General features: G+C 48.7%; 1 pseudogene; it reads right to left on the bottom strand.

The window, feature by feature from the left end:
• Positions 1-561: 561 nt before the first annotated feature.
• On the bottom strand, positions 562-11,305 carry LOC149119448 (telomerase reverse transcriptase-like; annotated as a pseudogene).
• Positions 11,306-19,664: the final 8,359 nt, after the last annotated feature.

A 19,664-nucleotide genomic window follows, 5' to 3' on the forward strand; every position in this document is an offset into this window, starting at 1 on the left:
ACACTCCTCCACGGCGGCCACGTGTCCTCCTGCCCTGGCATCTGAGGACGGTAGGGGAGTCCACACACACTGCACCAGACACTGGCTCCAGAGGACCACTGCAGGGACGGAGGCAGGGACGGGGCAAGGGGAGGCCTGGGCGGGGCTGCACAGTGGACACCTTGGGTCAGGGATGCTCAGCCTGGACTTTGGATGAGGGGGTGGGTAGCTTGCTGCTCCCAGGTACATGTGGGTCAGCGCCCTGGGGCCTCCCCTCACTCAAGCTGGGCAGCTTAACCAAGCACACAGCACAGGGCTTCCCTTGGCAGCCCTGGATCACTCGGGGGTGATGAGCAGGCCCGGGGCAGGGCACATGCTCACAGGCCCACGGCCCATGGCCAGGTCTTCCATGAGCTTCCTCCTGGCTGTTCATGATGGGGTCTTGAGAGGACTCAGTGGTGGGCTCTGCTCCCCTGACAGTAGGGAGGGGACTGACCTGAAGGAAGAAGGCCCCAAGGACAGGCCCTGCCCTGTGTCTCAGATGACCCCTCCCCCAACAGCAATGTGCCCGCTCCTCTAGCCTCAGTCCAGGATGGTCTTGAAGACTGCGGTCAGGGCCGGGTCAGCTGCAGCCTCCAGGGCCTCCCAGTGGACGTCGCCCAGGCCCAGCACAGAGGCACCCAGCAGGCTGGGCTGCTGCGCCCGCTCGTAATTGAGCATGCTGAACAGAGTCCTGATGTGCGAGGTCCAGGACCGGGCCTGGGGCACACAGGATGCAGCTTCAGGGGGGCTGTAAAGGGTGGGCAGCCACAAGCCCACCCAGCTTCCCAGGGTCCTGGGAGAGCCCAATGCAGAGCCGGCCTTCAGCCCACTGGCCGGGCTCCTCAGGGTTCCTGTCACTGCACCTCAGGAACCCTCACCCAGCAACACATGTGACCCTCAGGGATGCTAGCCATCCATCCAGCTCCAGCTGAGCAGCTGCCTGGGGCTGGGGTCCACAGCACCCCCCCCCACAGAAGCCAGGTCCTTGGAGTGACTGCAGCAACGTTAACTGATGACAAAATCACCCCACCGTGGCAGAGGCACCAGCAGCCATGGGGGCAAAGCCACAGAAAGAGCCACAGGGGGCGGGGGAGCCACGGGACGAGTCCTGTGGTCCTCAGGGGGCAGTGACAGCTGTTCTTCCCTCCCCTCCATGCGGCGCCATGGCAGGATTCTGAGGGCCCTGGCCAGTGCCCCCTGTGGGCTCCCAGGCCCAGCTGGGTACCTCCCCCAGCTCCTCATCCACTCACAGCAGGACCCATCTTTGAGCACACAGGCACAAGCCTGTGAGCTTTTGTGTGGGGCAAGATGGAGCCCAGGTCACCTTCTCCCTGCGGAATGTTCTGGCTCCCACCACAGAGTCCGGGTTCACAATGGGCCGCAGCCCACTGGGCTTGGGGATGAAGCACAGTCTGGCCATGGGCAGGGCCAACCTGGCCTGCTGCTAGACCTCTGCATCCAACAGCTCCCGCAGCTGTACCTGCTCCAGGTGCTGCCTTCAACACACCTGGGGCTGGGGTCAGGGCCGGGGTCAGAGGGGGTCAGGGCTGTGGGCAGGGCCGACCTGGCTGCTGCTGGACCTCTGCATCTGACAGCTCCTGCAGCTGCACCCACTCCAGGTGCTGCCTGCAACATGCCCGGGGCTGGGGTCAGGGCTGGGGTCAGGGACAGGGTCAGGGCTGGCCTGGCCTGCTGCTGGACCTCCGCGTCTGACAGCTCCCACAGCTGCACCCACTCCAGGTGCTGCTGGCAACACGCCCCGGGGCTGGGGTCAGGGAACCTTGGTCCCTGTGGACACAGCACACTCTGTGGGGTGGGGCGAGGGCTACAGATGCCCTCGCACACCACAGACACCTCCCAGGAACCCCCACATGGGGGCCTGAGGCTCCCATCCCACACCTGGCATGACTCGGCGTAATCAGTCCTGATCCCTCAGTCTGACTCAGCAGAACCAGGAGCCAGCATCTCCACCATTCAGGCCCCATCCCCTGATGCCACCCCCACCAAGGTCATCCAGAGGGGATGCCTGTACCCCCAGGTGTCCCTGCAGGAGGGGTCTCTGCGACTCACGACCCAAGTCCCTCAGAAGCGCCCTGAGGAGACTGAGCCCAAGCATGAGCATATAGGGTGTGGGCCAGCACAGGGTCTCTGCAGGCCAGCACAGGGCTACCATGGGCCAGCACAGGGCCTCCCCTCCGTGGGCCAGCACAGGGCCTCGCAGCCTGTGGGGAGCCGGGACATGGATGCCACACGCGGTACCTGATGCCTACGCTTTGCAGCCTGCTCCAGACGCTCCTGTGGTAGAAGAGGAGCTGGTTCTTCTGGAACGTGGTCTCCATGACGTAGAAGAAGGACCTGAGCAGCCCCACCACATAGATGTCCAGCAGCCAGAACAGGAACCTAGCCAGGATCCCCTCCCTCAGTCTGTGCTCCATGGCCGGGACGTGGCCATGCCCTGGAACGAGGCAGACCCCGAACGTGCACCCTCACGAGGCAGCCACGGTAGGAGTGCAGGGCATGAGGGACCCTGCAGTCCTGAGCTGGCTGCCCTGGCTTTGGTGAACATGTCGCTGCACGTGTACTGGCCCCTGGCATCCCATCGCACACGCGGCTCACAGGCAATGCTCGGGTTGGCACGCAGAGCAGACAACATGGAAAGGGCTCCCAGGTGTGACGTCAAACTCACAGCCTCTGGGCGGAAGACCAGGGGCTGGCGGGACACACAGCATGGTTACACGGCCGGACCCCTGTGGACCCTGGCATCAGACCTCACAAGTAACTCAGGGCCCACCAATAACCGGTTCAAGAGAAACTGGGGAGGGGCTGGGGCAGGGCAGACCCTGACCATAGGGACGGCCGCTAGGCGAGCAGGGACAGTGGCCAGAGTCCAGGTCCCTGCTCAGGACAGCCAATGGCACTGGGCCAGGTTTAATGCCCTCAGCCACCCACAGGTGGCTTACAAGGACCCAAAGGCCGAAGACGGCAAAGCCCGAGGAACGGGGACACCAGGGAGGCAGCGGCAACGGTGCCGGGGACCTGGAGGCTACTCCTGGCTCCTGGCTTTGGGGACTGCTGCAGGCATTTCAGTGGTGAGCCAGAGGATGGGTGCTGTCTCATCGTCTCTCTCTGCCTCTCAAAGAAATGATGAGCAGCACACTCTGGCCAGCCTCTCCCTAAATGCCGTCCAGCAGGCTGGAAGTAATGGAAACCTCACCCGTGTGTGTGGCTGAGCTACAGCTAAGCCAAGGAACCCAGCAGAGTAAAAACCCAGGAGCAAATGGCACCGCAGTTTCACACCCAGCCAAGGATGGCGCTGTGGAGTGGTCAGCTGAGCCGGGAGGTGGCAGAGCGCAGGAGATGGCCCCTGGGGCCAAGGCTCATGTAGCAGCCAAGGGTCCCACCATGTGCCTGCGCGGAGACTGAGAACTCACCACCCCACATCACCCCTGCAGTCGACCATGCTGAGCGGGTAGAGCTGACCCTCAGGAGCCCGGCACAGGAGCCGTAGGATACCACCCAGGCCTCATGGTTCAACTGTCCCCCTGTGCAGGCTCCGCCACCTCAGAAGTCACCACAGAGGGACCGGTGCTGTGGAGTTGCAGGTTAAGGACCGCATGCAATGCCGGCATTCATGGGAGAGCCGAGCGCCAGTCCTGGCTGCTCCACCTCCCTGCTAATGTTCCTGGAAAAGCAGTGGAAGATGGCCCCAGTGCTTGGGTCCCTGCACTCAGGTGGGAGGCCTGGAGGAAGCTCCTGGCTTCAGCCTGGCCCAGCCCGGGCAGTTGCAGCCATCTGGGGAATGAACCAGCAAATGAAAGCTCTCTCTCTTTTCTTCTCTTTCAAAATAAATCAAATCTTTTAAAAAGTAACTGATATCAAAATAACTGCATATTACTACATAAGGTGCAGCAAAAGCAGTACTTAGAGGCTAATGCATAGCCACACATCCACCATCAGAAATTTATAGAATGACAGGAAAGCCTGAAAAAGGCATTAGGAAGAAGATAAACAGAAATCACTGAAATTCAAAACAAAGGCTTGAGAGAGGACCCCATGGGACAACAGAACTCAGTCACTCTGAAGGTCAAAGGGCAATGGGGGAGGGGTGACAGGAGGCTGAGCCAGACACAGAGCCACACACAAGAACACAGGGTCAGCCCTCAGGGAGGGGAGGACTCAGCAGGCAGCACACAGTGGCCTGGGTGAGGCCATCCGGCCGACGCCGAGGGCACAGCGAGGGAGACAGGGTCCCCGCAGCTGCAGCAAGAGGGACCAGAAACAGCCCAGCACCAGCAGCACCACCTCTCCCGTGCACAGCCCACACTGGGAAAGCTGGCTCATCCTGCCCCATGCAGCAGGTGGCCAGCTGGCCTGGCAGGAGGCAGATCCCCAACCTCAGCATCTCTGCTCCCTCCGCGAAGGCAGTAGAGTGGCCACTGCCTGAGCACACAATGTCTGGGTGGGTGCACAGAGCAGTGCTGGGGGTGCCCGGGGCTGATGTCACATCTCCCACTGTGGGGGCATTTCCATGACACAAGGACAGAGCGGTCACTGCATATCTCCATCACTGGCCAGGTTTCTTGGGGAGCCTGACAGGGCATCCACCCCTACAAGCCCTCCCCATCGGGCCTTAGGGAGGCAGCCATCTGACTCAAGCCCCACCTATCCAGGAGCAGCCCGGGAGGTGGGGGGCCTGAGCTGGCAGACACTGCCACAGTCCCCTGGAGCTCAAATGGGAAACATCATGGGGGCTCTGGCTCAGCCACACAGGGAGCCAGGGCAGGAGCCCCATTCCCTCCTCCTGGGCAGCACTCACAGGAAGTCTAACCTTGCTCCTCTCCCCTGCCCAGCACATGACCCAACATCCCCCACCCCACCCCATCAGCAGGGGACGGTCCAGTCCAGGGGGCGCGGGGCAGCCTTACCCACCACCCCCTCAGCTCCCGGCTTGGCGCTGGCCGACGCCAGCTCACCTGGGCTCTCGCACAGCCAGGTGCAGTCCTGCACCCTCACCTACCAGATCAGCTCCTGAGATGAACTTCTTTGTATTCCTCGGGAGGGAAGCTTGTGCCTGGAGCCCCAGAGGCGCGGGGGGGGGGGGGGGGGGAGGGGAGGGGGGACGGGCGGCACTGACAGGCCAGCAGGAACTCATGCACCTGCCACGGGCTGCTGTGCTGCTGCAGGAGCCTCACCAGGCGCCAGGCGCCAGGAGCCCGTGTCCTCCTGGGGGTCAGCGGCCGGCCTTGAGGACTGCACCTGCGTGGCCGGCCCCCGCAGCGGGCAGTGCGTCCGGAGGAGCGAGCCATAGGGGCACCGCGTGTGGTTCGCAAGCAGCTTCCGGAACAGGGGCCGCGGCCTGCGGCTACCCCTGGGCCTCGGCATCCAGCCCAGGAAGATGGCCTCCAGCAGCCTCCGGTCGCCCGCCAGGCTGGGCCGCAGGGAGCTCAGTGGGAAAGATGCGCGCAGCCGCTCGCCGTCGCCCAGTAGTAGAGGAAGCGCTTGGTCTCCGCAAACACTTGAGCCTTCGGACGTGGTGACCACCGGGCAGCGGAGTGGCCGGGCTCCCGCTTAGTCCACTCCTGTGGAAGCCCTGGAGCGTATTGTCTCTGAACACTCCGCAGGCATCATCGCACAGGCCCGGGACACGCCCACGCCCCGAACTGCAGGCGGGCGAGCCCAGGGGCGCCCAGGCCTCGCCACCGCTGCTGTTCCGAACCCATTGCGTGGCCACGGGGCCCACCTGGGTCCCACAGCGCATGGTGCAGGAGGGCCGGGCCTCGGCGACGGGCGCAGAGCTCCTACAGAGGCGGCCCACACACCTGGTAGGCGCAGCTCAGGGACACCAGCAGGTAGAGCGCGCAGCGCGCCAGCAGGTGCATGAGCATGTTGCCCACGTGGCACAGCAGCAGCCCCCACGCGCCGCTGTCGCGCAGCGTCTCAGTCACCGTGTTGGGCAGGTAGCTGCTCCTGCAGGTGGTGAAGGCCCAGGGCAGGCCTCCGCGGGCGCCGTCCAGCAGCACGAAGCTGAAGGCTAAGTCTCGGCCTGCAGCGCCAGAATCCCATATAGGCATTAGTTCATGTACCAGCTGCTCCACTTCAGATCCAGCCCCCTGTTAATTGCTTGGGAATACAGTGGAGAATGGCCAAATACTTGGGCCCCTGCACCTGCGTGGGAGGTCTGGAAAAAGTTCCTGACTCCTGGTTTTGGATTGGCCCAGTTCTGGCCATTGTGGCCAACTGGAGAGTGAGCCAGCAAATGGAAGACCTAGTCTCAATAATTCTCAAATAAATAAGTAAATCTTAAAAAAAAATTAAAAACTGAGCAGAGATGGCCACAACAGAATGTTCTAGGCTAGGCCAAAGCCAGGCACTCCATTCAGGTCTCCCACATGTGTGGCATAGGTCCAACACTTTGGCCATTTTCCAAACTAGGACCAGAATTATAGAGGGGACATAAATCAGCACTCCAATATGGGATGTCGGCACTGCAAGTAGTAGCTTAACCACTGTGCCTCAAAGCCAGCCCCAAAATGATTCCATTTGAAGTCAAATGTACATCATCATACAGATCTAGTTGAAATTTAGACAATTCTTGTTCAAAATAACTACCCTGGACTTAACACAAATTTATCAGTAATGAGGAACAGTTGCCTCAGATTTTGCCCCCTCACCTTTCTGTGCATATATCTAGGCCATCCTGTAACAGCCCTCCTCCCAAAGATGTCCTTATCTCCTGAACCTGTGAATGTGTTAGCTTACGTGGCAAAACAGACTGCAAGTGTGATTGTGTCTAAGTTCTTAGGGTAAGAAAATTAACCCAGATAAAGTAGGTGAGACCATTCTCAGTACACGAAGTCTTTACAAGTGAAGAAGCTTTGCTAGCTGTGGTCAGAGGAACTGTGGACTGCAGAAGGACAATGAGATGGTGGAAAAATCCTCCAGTCAAGGAATGCAGGCATCTTCCAGCAACTCCCAAAAGCAAGCAGATTCTCCCATGGAATCTGTGAAGAACTGTGGCCAGCAAAAGGAAACTCAGGCAGCGAGGACTGCCTTGAGCACTAATAATGAGCATTTGGTGCCAGGAGTGCTCCCCAGGCACTACCATAACTGAAAAGGCCCTCCCAGACTTTCAATGTCCCTGAGGTAGTGCAACCCCATCCTAGCTGAGAATCACTGCATTCATGAAGAGCGACTTGTCAGAAACATTGAGAATGAATAATCAGATTCTAAGACTGAAGTTCAAATATTCTGATTGATGTTAATAATTACTTTTAATGTACTCATAGGCCTTATTTTCTATTATAAATAAAATATTCAAAATTAACACACATCATATTATTTATGTACTTCAATGAAATACATGTGGCAAGCAATTTTATTCCTAACTTTCTGATCAATTTCCTTACCAGGTCAGCCATTCATAACCCATCACTAGAATGGAATCTACACTTATCTTAGCCAAAAGCCTGAGAAGCAATTAGAATGGAATCTAATGGAAGCCAAAGGGAGATATATTTTTTGACTCTAAAAGAATATATGGTGGGAAATGTGGCACCGCAGATAAAGCTACCATTTGGGACACCTGGTCTGTCATATATATTCTTTCTATACCTAATGTGGGGAGGGTTTTTATAATTAAGAGGTTTTAAAATTTTTAAGGTTTATTTTTTATTTATTTGAAAGTCAGAGTTAGAGAGAGAGAGGGAGAGACAGAGAGAGACAGAGGGGGGTCCTCCATCTGCTGGTTCACTCCCCAAATGGCTGCAACACCTGGTGCTAGGCCAGGCTAAAGCCAGGAGCCAGGAGTTTCATCCAGGTCTCCCAGGTCAGTGCAGAGGTCCGAGCAAAACTAGGCCATTTTGGAATGCTGACTCAAAGTTCTAGCTGCTCTGCTTCTGATATAGGTTTGTGCTGATGCACCTTTAGAGGCAGCAGATGTTGCCTCAAATGTCTGTGACCTGACCCTGACACCCACTGCCAAAACCCAGATGGAATTCCAGGCTTCTATCTCTGGCCTGGCCCAGCAGAAGCAGTTACAGTCATTCGTGGACTGAAGAAGAAGTTGGAAAATCTGTCATTCTGCCTTTCAATTATATTAAAATAAACATTTTTTTAAAAGAAACACACTCATTTAAAACCATTTAAAAATAAATTCAGTATGATGAACTTCACTCTCAACAGTATGATTTTGGTATTGTGCTAAATTATAATTTCATATATGAAATACGAACCGGAAGATTTTACTGTAGGGGCTGGCACTGTAGTGTGGTGGGTTAAACTGCCACCTGAGAAACCAGCATCCTATATGGGCACCAGTTCAATTCCAGGCTGCTCTGCTTCTGATCCAGCTTCCTGATAATTCACCTGGGAAGGATGAGGAAGATGAATTTGGTCTGGCCCAACTCCTGCTATTGCGGCCATTTGGGGAGTGAACCAGTTGATGGAAGATCTCTCTCTCTCCTTCTCCTTCTGTAATTCTGCCTTTCAAATAAAATAAATAAATCTTTTAAAAAATAGATTTTGTTGTACTCACCTAAGGAGTTAAGAAGGAATAATACTTTGATATTTCAAAGATGAATATTTTTTTAAATAATAAGTGACATAATATATGTGAGGGCTTCAAAAATTTCTTCAAAAAATGCAAATTGAAAAGGAGGGTAGAGGAGGAAAGTGTCACTATGTCCTTAAATCTGTATATATGAAATATATGAAATTTGTATAACTTAAATAAAATTTTTTAAAAAATGCATATTTTCCACAAATTTATTGATGGAAAGTTAACTTCTGTTAATGTATTTGTATCATCCTATTTTTATGGTCTTGCAAATAATGAGACTTTAGGGAACTTTAAAGAGCTTAGAGGGAAAAGGAGAGTTAGTATCAGCACTTCAAAACTCTGCCAAAGAAGGATTCCATGAACAAACAATAATTTGGGGCTTGGTTGTCACTTTTGCTTGGTCATTCTGGTTATCTGAAGGCTTTATTTCATTATTTGCATTTGTGACTCTAATACTATACCAATGAAAGTACAGGAACAAAACTGCATGAGACAGGATCAGGGCATCAGGTTGAGGCAAGAGACAGCTGCAGCTTAATTAGAGAAGCAAAGAAAGAGAAGAAAATTCTGAGAGCTTCAAAAGGTAAAAAACTTGTTTTTCTACTTGCTTCACATAGGATAAGTTACTCAAAGTTACCTACGTAGGGTTAATTTTGGGAAACACCTGTACAGTGACATTTCCCAAGGATCAACAAATGTCACAAAACTGCTAATTAAGTTAAATCCTGAGGAACATCTCTTCAGACAAAAAAAGGTTATACAAAGATCCATATGTAAAAAAAAAAAGAAAGAAAAAAAAAAAAAGAAAGAGGCCGGTGCTGTGGCTCAATAGGATAATCCTCTGCCTTGTGGCACCAGCACACTGGGTTCTAGTCCCGGTTGCTCCTCTTCCAGGCCAGCTCTCTGCTGTGGCCCGGGAGTGCAGTGGAGGATGGCCCAAGTGCTTGGGCCCTGCACTCCATGGGAGACCAGGAGAAGCACCTGGCTCTTAGCTTCAGATCAGCACGGTGCGCTGGCTGCAACACGCCAGCCGCGGTGGCCATTGGAGGGTGAACCAATGGCAAAGGAAGACCTTTCTCTCTGTCTCTCTCTCTCACTGTCCACTCTGCCTGTCAAAAAAAAAAAAAAAAAAAGATCCATATGTATCACAAAGATCAAAACAGAAAAGCCCATCAACTGAAACAAACAAAAATAGATGACTGAGATCCACCTTGGTACTATAAAGAGAAAAAGCTATGGCCACAATCTTCCATGAGAACTTCTAGAAAAGAGAAATCAGCTCCATGACAGCATCAGCCCACCTTCAAGACTCCTTACCTAACAATCAGCCTTTTAGAAACCTCTGCCCCAACACCCTCTAAGATCCTTAAATTCTTTCAAAATAAATCTAAAAAAAAAAAAAAAAGTTCTCCCTGGCTTACTCTTCTCCCAATCTACATAAATGGCAACATGCCAGTTAAATTTGCAGAAGTGGCTGCTTCAAGGCATGTCTTTAGCCAGTGCTACTTGTCCCTTTACCCTTATTCAAGAACCCACAGTGCTTATTGCCAGGAACATTTTTCTCTTTATTTACCTGTTTATATAAAGGCCTCTCACAGGTTGGAGAGAGAATGTCTCTCTCTGTTTCAGTTGGACAAGCCTCAAAAGATTCTGGCACAAGGAAAACACTAAAAAGATTCATAAAAATCAATAAATTAAAAAATAATTAATAAACTAATATTGTAAGAGGCTCATCCAAAATACGAAAGGTGAGGCCAGCATTGTGGCATAGTGGGTAAAGCTGCCAACTGCAGCACTGGCATCCCATATGGGTGCCAGTTCAAATCCTGGCTGCTCTACATCTGATCAAGCTCCCTGCATAATGCCCCAAATACTTGGGCCCCTGCACCCACATGGGAGATGTGGAAGAAGCTCCTGGCTCCTGGCTTTGGACTGACCCAGCCCAACCACTGTGGCCATTTGGGAAGTGAGCCAGCCAAAGAAATATCTCTGTCTCCCACCCCACCAACTATACCCCATAACTTCACCTTTCAAATAAATAAAATCTTTAAAAGGAAAAAAAAAATGGTTTCCTCATAAGGGTTCCTTCCCTTGCCCTGCCAGCAAAAAGAAACCAATTTCTTCAACTTTTGTTATATATCACCAACCACATGCAAATTGTTTTTTGAGAGGACAATTGCTGCTTCTTTCAAAAATATCTCCTAGGACAGATGTGTCCAAGTGTAACAATGCAAAGATACACTATCACTGATCACAAGACCAGATCACCTGAGAATCTTCCAGTGCACAGAAGAAACATACAAGACCATTCCTGAAAGCCCAAGACTCCTCCTGAATTTCCCCCAGCTGCTGTTTTGTGCCTATGGCAAAGCCCTCCCTGAGCAACAAGGAAATAGGTGGTTTGGAGCAAGAGCCCTTACCTCCTATGTTGGCCACCCAAGTGAACTCCTCTTTGTAAAAACTGGTGTTTTGGCCTTGCCCTCTCATTTCAGTGGTAGAGTCTGAAGAAGACACACAGAAGTAACACCTCACAAAGAGAAGAAAAATAACAGGTCATTAGCCTGGATACCAGGTTTCTGAGAGAGTATCTTTGGTATCTGTCACTTCTTCACCTCCTTCAATGACACCTTTGTCTATGTCACTGTTTGTCAAGGAAACCATCTGCCCAGTGACAGGTGGGACAAAGGTGAAGGCTGACCTAGACAAATCCTCACCATATACTTCCATGTTGGCTGGCCAGACGTGGCCCAGAGGTGCAACCAGCCAGGCATCACTGCCCTACACATCAAACTCTGGGCCACAGATGAACAGAACTAAGACCCCTGGACCTAGGGCCCAGTCAGCCCACTTGGGTACGATTGAGGACGTCACCCAGACGCTCACACAGCACCCACAGGAAAGGTGACAGTTGTGGTTGCTGACTCACCAGATGGCTTTCTGTTAATAAACTGCCATGATGGAAGCTAAAAACAAATTGGTTTTGGTGTAGCCAACTATGCCTTATAAAGAGCACCAGTGAGAGATGCCCTTCATTCAGTTCAACATGGACTCTGACATTGACAGCTTTAAGACCAGTGACTTTTTTTTTTTTGACAGGCAGAGTGGACAGTGAGAGAGAGAAACAGAGAGAAAGGTATTCCTTTGCCATTGGTTCACCCTTTAATGGCCACCACGGCCGGCGCGCTGCAGCCGGCGCACTGCGCTGATCCAAAGGCAGGAGCCAGGTGCTTATCCTGGTCTCTCATGGGGTGCAGGGCCCAAGGACTTGGGTCATCCTCCACCGCACTCCCGGGCCACAGCAGAGAGCTGGCCTGGAAGAGGGACAACCGGGACAGAATCTGGCACCCTGACTGGGACTAGAACCCAGTGTGCTGGTGCCACAAGGCGGAGGATTAGCCTATTCAGCCACGGCGCCAGCCAAGATCAGTGACCTTTAAAAATCATTTTCTCCTAAATAATGTAAGTTATGATTCAGTTTAAGAGTTTTAGACTTTTAGACTACCTAGCCAAGGAACATCTTTAGAAGAGTTTTCCTGATGCTAATTTCTAACTTATTGAGATATTATGTGAGGATATTTACAGGTAACCTTTATTGATCTGAATTGCTGATTTTCACTTTTCAGATCCTAGGCCTTCTAAGATTCTTTTTTCTCAAAATGCCTAAATCTGGTCAACTTAACCAAAAAGTTTTATAAAAGAGAGAACTAATGCTGTAAAAAGATTATACCAAAAATGTTGCTTTTGCATCTGGAAATACGAATAAAATGTAATAAGACAGAATAATGACACTGGAAAAAAATCTGAAATTTATATCTAACTTTACTACCATCAATGTTCAGTAATTATATCAATCACACATTATTAAACATTATTCTTTCTAAATCCTTGAAGTCTTTTTAACTTATCAAGAATTATAAACCACATACAAATATTTATGTAATAAGGACACAAATTTATTATACTACGACTTTGATTTAAAATAGTCCCTTTCCAAATGTTTTATTTTTAATATATAATCCATTTTGGTATACATTTATATGTATATATAAATATATAAATGAATATATAAAATATATATGTATATATACATATACACACACAAATGCCTGTGAACAGAACTTTTTTTTAAAGATTTATTTTACTTGAAAGTCAGAGTTACACAGAGAGAAGGACAGGCAGAGAGAGAGAGAGAGAGAGGTCCTCCACCCACTGGTTTACTCCCCAATTGGCCACAACAGCTGGAGCTGAGCCGATCCGAAGCCAGGAGCCAGGAGTTTCCTCTGGGTCTCCCATGTGGGTGCAAGGGCCCAAGAATTTGGGCCACCTTCTACCACTTTCTCAGGCCATAGCTGGATCAGAAGTGGAGTAGCCAGGTCTTGAACCAGTGCCCATATGAGATGCCGGCACCACAGGCGGTGGCCCCACCTGTTAAGCCATAGTGCCTATACTAATGTAGAACAACTATGAGTGACTCATTTCAAGACTTTACTTTTAGGCTGGCACTGTGGTACAGCAGGTTATGTTAGAGTTGAAAAAGCGTCCACCACCCCAAGAACGACTCCAAGAGGCTTTCTCTCATGCAATTAGCAAAGGGTAAGGTTTATTGATGATCCAACATGTTGGGGCCCCTGAGCATAAGAGAACAGGCAGCCCCAAGAAGTAGAGAGTTGGGGTTTTTATACACATTTAAACAAAGAAAATCAATCATTGCATAGATCAAACAGTCGGTGCAGAGTAAACAATTGATACAAGTTAAGTGATTTTACAATCAGTTGATTTATGAATACAGGGAGTACAGGACATCGAGTAAGGGCTTGATTAGACATCAGAGAACCATATGGCCTATACAGGGAGGATCAAAAAGCCTCCTATTACCAAAAGGGAGGGCCACACAACAAGGTTACAAGAACTGCCTCGATGGTACCTAGGAATGCAGCCAAATGGCGATAAGGGACATATGGTGGGGTCAGAGTTCCAGGAGCAAATAGATTTCTTAGTGAAGGTTTGTTAATTTCTAAACAGTGACTCCTTCTATCTTACTTAGGTGAAACTAAGGTTACGTCTACATTGGGGTAATTCACTGACTAACTAACTTTAAAGAGAATGGCTATACAGAGCAAGTCTAACAAGGTCAGGAAGTTCACCAGAGGAGGGCAGGGGGAGCGGGAGTGGCTTTTAACTTTTTAACCCTTCAGTTACATATCTGGCTGCCAGTTTAAGTCCTGATTAGTTTTTTTAATATTTATTTATTTACTTGAGAGGCGGGGACACAGGTAGAGGCAGAGAGAGAGAGGTCTTCCATCCACTGGTTCACTCCCCAAATGGCCGCAACAGCTGGAGCTGTGCTGATCTGAAGCTGGGAGCAAGGAGTCTCCTCCAGGTCTCCCACACAGGCACAGGGGCCCAAGGACTTGGGCCATCCTCTATTGCCTTCTTAGGCCATAGCAGAAAGCTGGATTGGAAGGAGCAGCTAGGATTTGAACCAGTTCCCATGCAGGATGGCGGCACCGCAATCAGCAGCTTCATCCACTATGCCACAGCACTATTCCCTGCTTTGCTTCTGATCCAGCTTTCTGCTCACTCACCTGGGTGAGCATCAGTTGATGCCCCAGGTGTTTGGGACCTGCTACCCACATGGGAGACCCAGATGAACTTCTACTTTGTCCAGTCCTGGGTATTGCGGTCATTTGAGGAGTGAACAAGTGATGAAAGATCATTCTGTTTCTGTCCCTCTGCCTCTCAAATAAAATAAGCAATTCTAAGAAAAATGTCCCTTTTCTGTACCTTAGTTGGAAATGCTACTTTTAAGAGAAATGAGGTGAAGACTGGGATTCATTTGAAAAGAGGTGAATGGAAACCTAAGGAATAGTTTGGGAATACTTTTGCTTCACACTGAAAAAAAATCACTATGCTAAAAAGATTTTGAATGATGTAAAACTACAGCGATAATACAGGGGAAATTTTAAATATGATCATTTATATAAGTACAGTTATACATTTTTAAATCAATATGTAAGCATCTCTTCAGGAGAATTTCTATCAATCCAAGGACTGATTACACCATGAATTTCTACAGGCATGTTTGACAGGCAAAGGGATGGGGGTGGGAAGAATGAAAGAAAAAGAAAGAGCCTGCATCTCTTGATTCACTTACTAAATGCTGGAACAGTCAGGGCTGTATTTGGCCAGAGCTCTGTGCTGGGAACTCATTCCAGATCTCGCACATGGACAGCAAGGACCTAAATTCTTGAGCTGCCTTTCAAGGCCCATACTGGCTGTAAACTGGAATCAGGAATCAGAGTCTGAATCTGAACTCAGACCCTCCAATGTGGAAAGCAGATATCGTAACTGGCATCTTAACTGCTATTCCAAATGCCCGTCCTCTACATGCATTTTTAGGTTTACCCAGACTTTTATTATCTTTGCTGGATTCTTAATTTCATCATTGCATGTTAGGTTACTTTATTAATTCTTAGCACATGCCAAGTGTTTAACATAGTACCCAATTCTTTATAACATGGTCTTTCAGTTGCATGTAATCCAAAGTTCTTAAAACCATTAACATTTATTAATCTTGATAAACAATCCTTACTAGAAATAAATTATAGTAGGATTATCTTCTAAACATAATCTACCTGGAACATATGTGTAAGAGAATAAAGGGTGGGGCAGACAGGGAATAAAATGCCCAGAAGAATCTCCATCCAAAAGCAGTATCTTTGGGTCTGGTGGTGTGGGGTAGCAGATAGCACTGCTGCCTGCTATGCTGACATCACTTATGGGTGCCATTTCGTGTCCCAGCTGCTCCGCTTCTGATCCAGCTCTCTACTAATGGCCTAGGAAAAGCAGCAGAAGATGCCCAGGTGCTTGAGCCCCTGCCACCCACGTGGAAGACCCAATAGAAGACCCAATAGAATTGCTCCTGACTTCAGCCTGACTCACCACTGGCCATTGCACCCATCTGGGGAGTCAACCAGTGTATAGATCTCTCTGTCTCTCTCTCTCTCTGTAAATGACATTCAAATAAATTTTCTTTTTTTTTTTAAATCCAATAGACCTCAATATTTACATCGATCCCTAATTTGTAAATGAGCCTTTCTGACTGCCTGATATCAAGGTCCCCTGCCTTATACACCTCAGGTCTCTTTGTAAAGGAGTAATACATAAGGCGTCCATTGCCTTGTCATTTTTTAATTCAGAGAGGGAAGTATCAAAGAGAATGTCCCACAACAAAGCACTTTAGCAGGATCACTGAGCTGTTGGATAATATGGGCAAGAGCAAACCTGACTAGAAGCTCCCATTGGGAGAAACTGACATTGACTAAGAGGCCTCCAGAGTTACAGAGGGAGGAGTGATTTGGTTCTCTCTGGTACAGGATTTACAATATGACTCTGACATCTCACTACAGAGATCATCCTTGTTATTTTTGGATTTTACAGTTCCCTGCATCCTGATTCTCTTCACTGTCATAAGAATATAAACCATAAATGATACTTCTGGCCTCCTGAGATTGTGGATCTAGTTTGAGCATTTGATCTAGTGATTGCTCTAGTGATTAAGATATAGGTTTAAGATGCCCTTGTCCCATATTAGCTACCTAGGTTCAAATCCTGGCTTGGCTCCCACCTCCAGCTTCCTGCTACTGTGCATCCCAGGAGACACCAAGTTAGGACTCATTTAATTCTGTCTCTGCCACTTACATGGAAGAGAAGAACTGTGTTTCCTGTCCTTGGCCTGTGCACTGCAGAAATTTATATGTAAGTTGGGCTGGAAGGTGGGAGACTTCTCTGTTTCTGTTTCTCTTATCTCCCTGTCTCAAATTTAAAAAAAGGTGTCAATTGTCTTTCCAGCTAAATTTTTTTTAAGATTTATTTATTTGCAAGTCAGAGTTACACAGAAGAGGCAGAGAGAAATGCAGAGAGAGAGAGAGAGAGAGAGAGAGAGAGAGAGAGAGAGAGAGAGATCTTCCATCTGATGGTTCATTCCCCCAGTTGGCCACAATGGCCAGAGCTGTGCCAATCCCAAGCCAGGAGATAGGAGCTTCTTCCAGGTCTCCTACACAGGTGCAGGGGCCCAAAGACTTGGGCCATCTTCTACTGCTTTCCCAGGCCATAGCAGAGAGCTGGATTGGAGGTGGAACAGCCGGGTCTCGAACCAGCACCCATATGGGATGCTGGCACTTCAGGCCAGGGCATTAACCCACTGTGCCACAGCACAGACCCCTCCAGCTAAAAAATTTAACAAGAGTCAAGAGAAGTTGATGGTTCATTCAGCCTATCATCCTTTGCAGCTGCTGATCTTATATAGATCAATGTGCTTAGTCTTCTAATTTCCAGCTTTTCAACTACATCCACAGCTTTTTAAAATTAACACTTTGGGTACTTTTAAGACTTACCTATGGTCCCCAAACAACTCAAGTTTAAAAATTAAACAGATGGCATTGTGGCATAGCAGGTTAAGCTGCCACCTGCCCCACTTCTGATCCAGCTCCCTGCTAACGTACCTCAGAGTGCAGTAGAGGGCAGCCCAAGCACCCACATGGGAAACTTGAAAGAAGCTCCTGGCTCCATGCTTTGGACTGGCCCAGCTCTAGCCATTGTGACTATGTGGTGAATGAACCAGTGGATAGAAGATCTCTGTGTCTCACTCTCTCTGTGTAACTGACTTAAAAATAAATAAATACATATTTTTAGAAAGCTAAACAGACCTTAATTTTTGTATTTTTAAAATTATATTAATCTACTTGAGGGACAGAGAGCTTCAGATAGAGCAAGGGAGGGAATCCCATTGGGTGGTTCACTCTTCAAATGACTATAATGGCCAGGGATGGACCAGGCTGTATCTCAGAGCCATGAACTCAATTCAGGTCTCCAAATGGGGTGGTGAGAAATCAATGACAGCTGTGCATCAGCAGAAAGCTGGAATTTGGAGTGAAGTAAGATGCAAACTTAGACACTCTAGCATGGGATTTAGGTGTCCCAGGTACCATCTTAACCACCAGGCCAAACACCTGCCTCAGATCTTAGTTTAAATCATATTTGGCTGCTTAGTAACAATGATCATTGATAATAATCTATACTCTCTTTATCTAGTTTTCACTATCTGAAATGAGATAATAGAGGTATAATTAAGCTCAAAATATGCACATGGAAGTCCAGTCAATAGGTAGTAGGGATGCAAAATCAAGGTTTTGGCTGAATGAGTTCCAGTTGACTACAGAGTACTTCCCTTTCAGCAGAGCTCACACATGAGTGGATCTAAAGTAGCAGACACTGACATACATACAAGGAGCTCACCACAGGGTGCCTCCACATCTTTCTCATCATGCACTGCTCACAGGCTACATGTAGCTGCCTCACAATCCGAGATGATCACAGTGCTGTCCTGGTCGAGTCTCCAAATCCAGTATATCCTTTCAGTCATTAGGCTTATTCTTGATCAAACAGAAAAGTACAGTAGAATGGGAAAATTAAAATTAATAGAAAATCATGGCTATGACATCAAAACAGCATCCAGTAAAAATGAGTTACATTTATTGACTGAGTCCATAATCAGATCATTTAACTGTAGTAGTCTTGAGTCATGAGAAAAAGAGCTGAAGGAATGTTCTGAATGTGTGTATGTGTACATATAAAACTACACAACTCATTCCCTATAAACACTCATAGAACTTTCTGCAGAATCACTCCATAAATCACCACGAACATTAATAGGGTAAGACAAAACTTTGCAAGCAGTAAAGTCTTGATATTTACCTTCCTTCTAAAGGAAACACAATGAGTGTGTCCATGGCTAAAGTGAAGTGCTAGAGGCTAATTCAAAGCATAGCCATTGAATTCTGCATGATATACTTTGACTTTTGAAACACAGGCCCATAGTAGACCTCCTCCAAGAAGTTAAGCACAAAATCTTTTTTTTGGGGGGGGGGAGGGGACAGGCAGAGTTAGACAGTGAGAGAGAGAGAGAGAGAGAGAAAGGTCTTCCTTCCATTGGTTCACCCCCCAAATGCCGCTATGGCTGGCGCACTGCGCTGATCCAAAGCCAGGAACCAGGTGCTTCCTCCTGGTCTCCCATGCAGGCGCAGGGCCCAAGCACTTGGGCCATCCTTCACTGCCTTCCCAGGCCACAGCAGAGAGCTGGACTGGAAGAGGAGCAACTGGGACAAAACTGCACACCAACCAGGACTAGAACCCAGAGTGCCGGCACCTCAGGTGGAGGACTGGCCTAGTGAGCCACAGTGCCGGCCTAGAATTTGAGTCTTATACTATACCTCCCAAGCTAAAGTCTTTGCCATACAGGAGCCCCTGAGAATTCTACATTACAAAGCTGCAGACTATAAGAGCCACATTTTGTGGGTAACATTTCCATATGTTTAGTCCACATATACAAGTATAGCCTGCCTTTGTTTTTATAACATATATTATAAAAAAGAATGTAGCATCTGTGAGCAATATATAAAAGGAATCTCTTACTGCACTAAAGTATGTAATTCTAATGAAATCTGATTGGAAAGGACACAGAACTGACTCACAATCTAATGTGTCAGCAGCTAAAAGCTCAAAATGGATAAAAACCCTCTTTAGTAGTAATGCTTGTCCAGAGCCCCCTTCTTCCTGAAATGTTTGTTAGAATACTACTAATACTAGTCTGCTATTAGAATAACAGGATAATAATTCTAATATTTTTTATAGATGGAAACTTCTATTAACAAAGCACACTTCACAGTTCCTTGGTGCTTGCAGTTTCCCAGAATAACCAGCACATAATAGCGAAGAGCAGTGAATGTTGGGGCAGTGTATTCTGGTTTCCTACTGTCACTTTAGGGGTGCTGTGTCTCAAGCCCTAGCAACAACAGAAAACCTGAAGAATACATCTCTTGATTCTGAGACCTCAAAAGTATCTGGAGATAAGTGGTAAGAGATAAGTGGCGTCACCTCAAAAAGACCCACATAAGGGCAGGTAAAGCAGGATGGACCACTAAGTATGACTTCAAGTGACTTTAGATTGCTGTTTCCAGTGCTGTTACTTGATGTCTGAGGATGTCTACTCTTTGTCACATTCTAACAAGAACATGTGCATTCTCAC

The sequence above is a fragment of the Oryctolagus cuniculus genome, chromosome Y (assembly GCF_051225735.1).
Source record: "Oryctolagus cuniculus isolate XC-2025 breed Fujian yellow rabbit chromosome Y, ASM5122573v1, whole genome shotgun sequence".
In the NCBI taxonomy this organism is placed as follows: Eukaryota; Metazoa; Chordata; class Mammalia; order Lagomorpha; family Leporidae; genus Oryctolagus; species Oryctolagus cuniculus.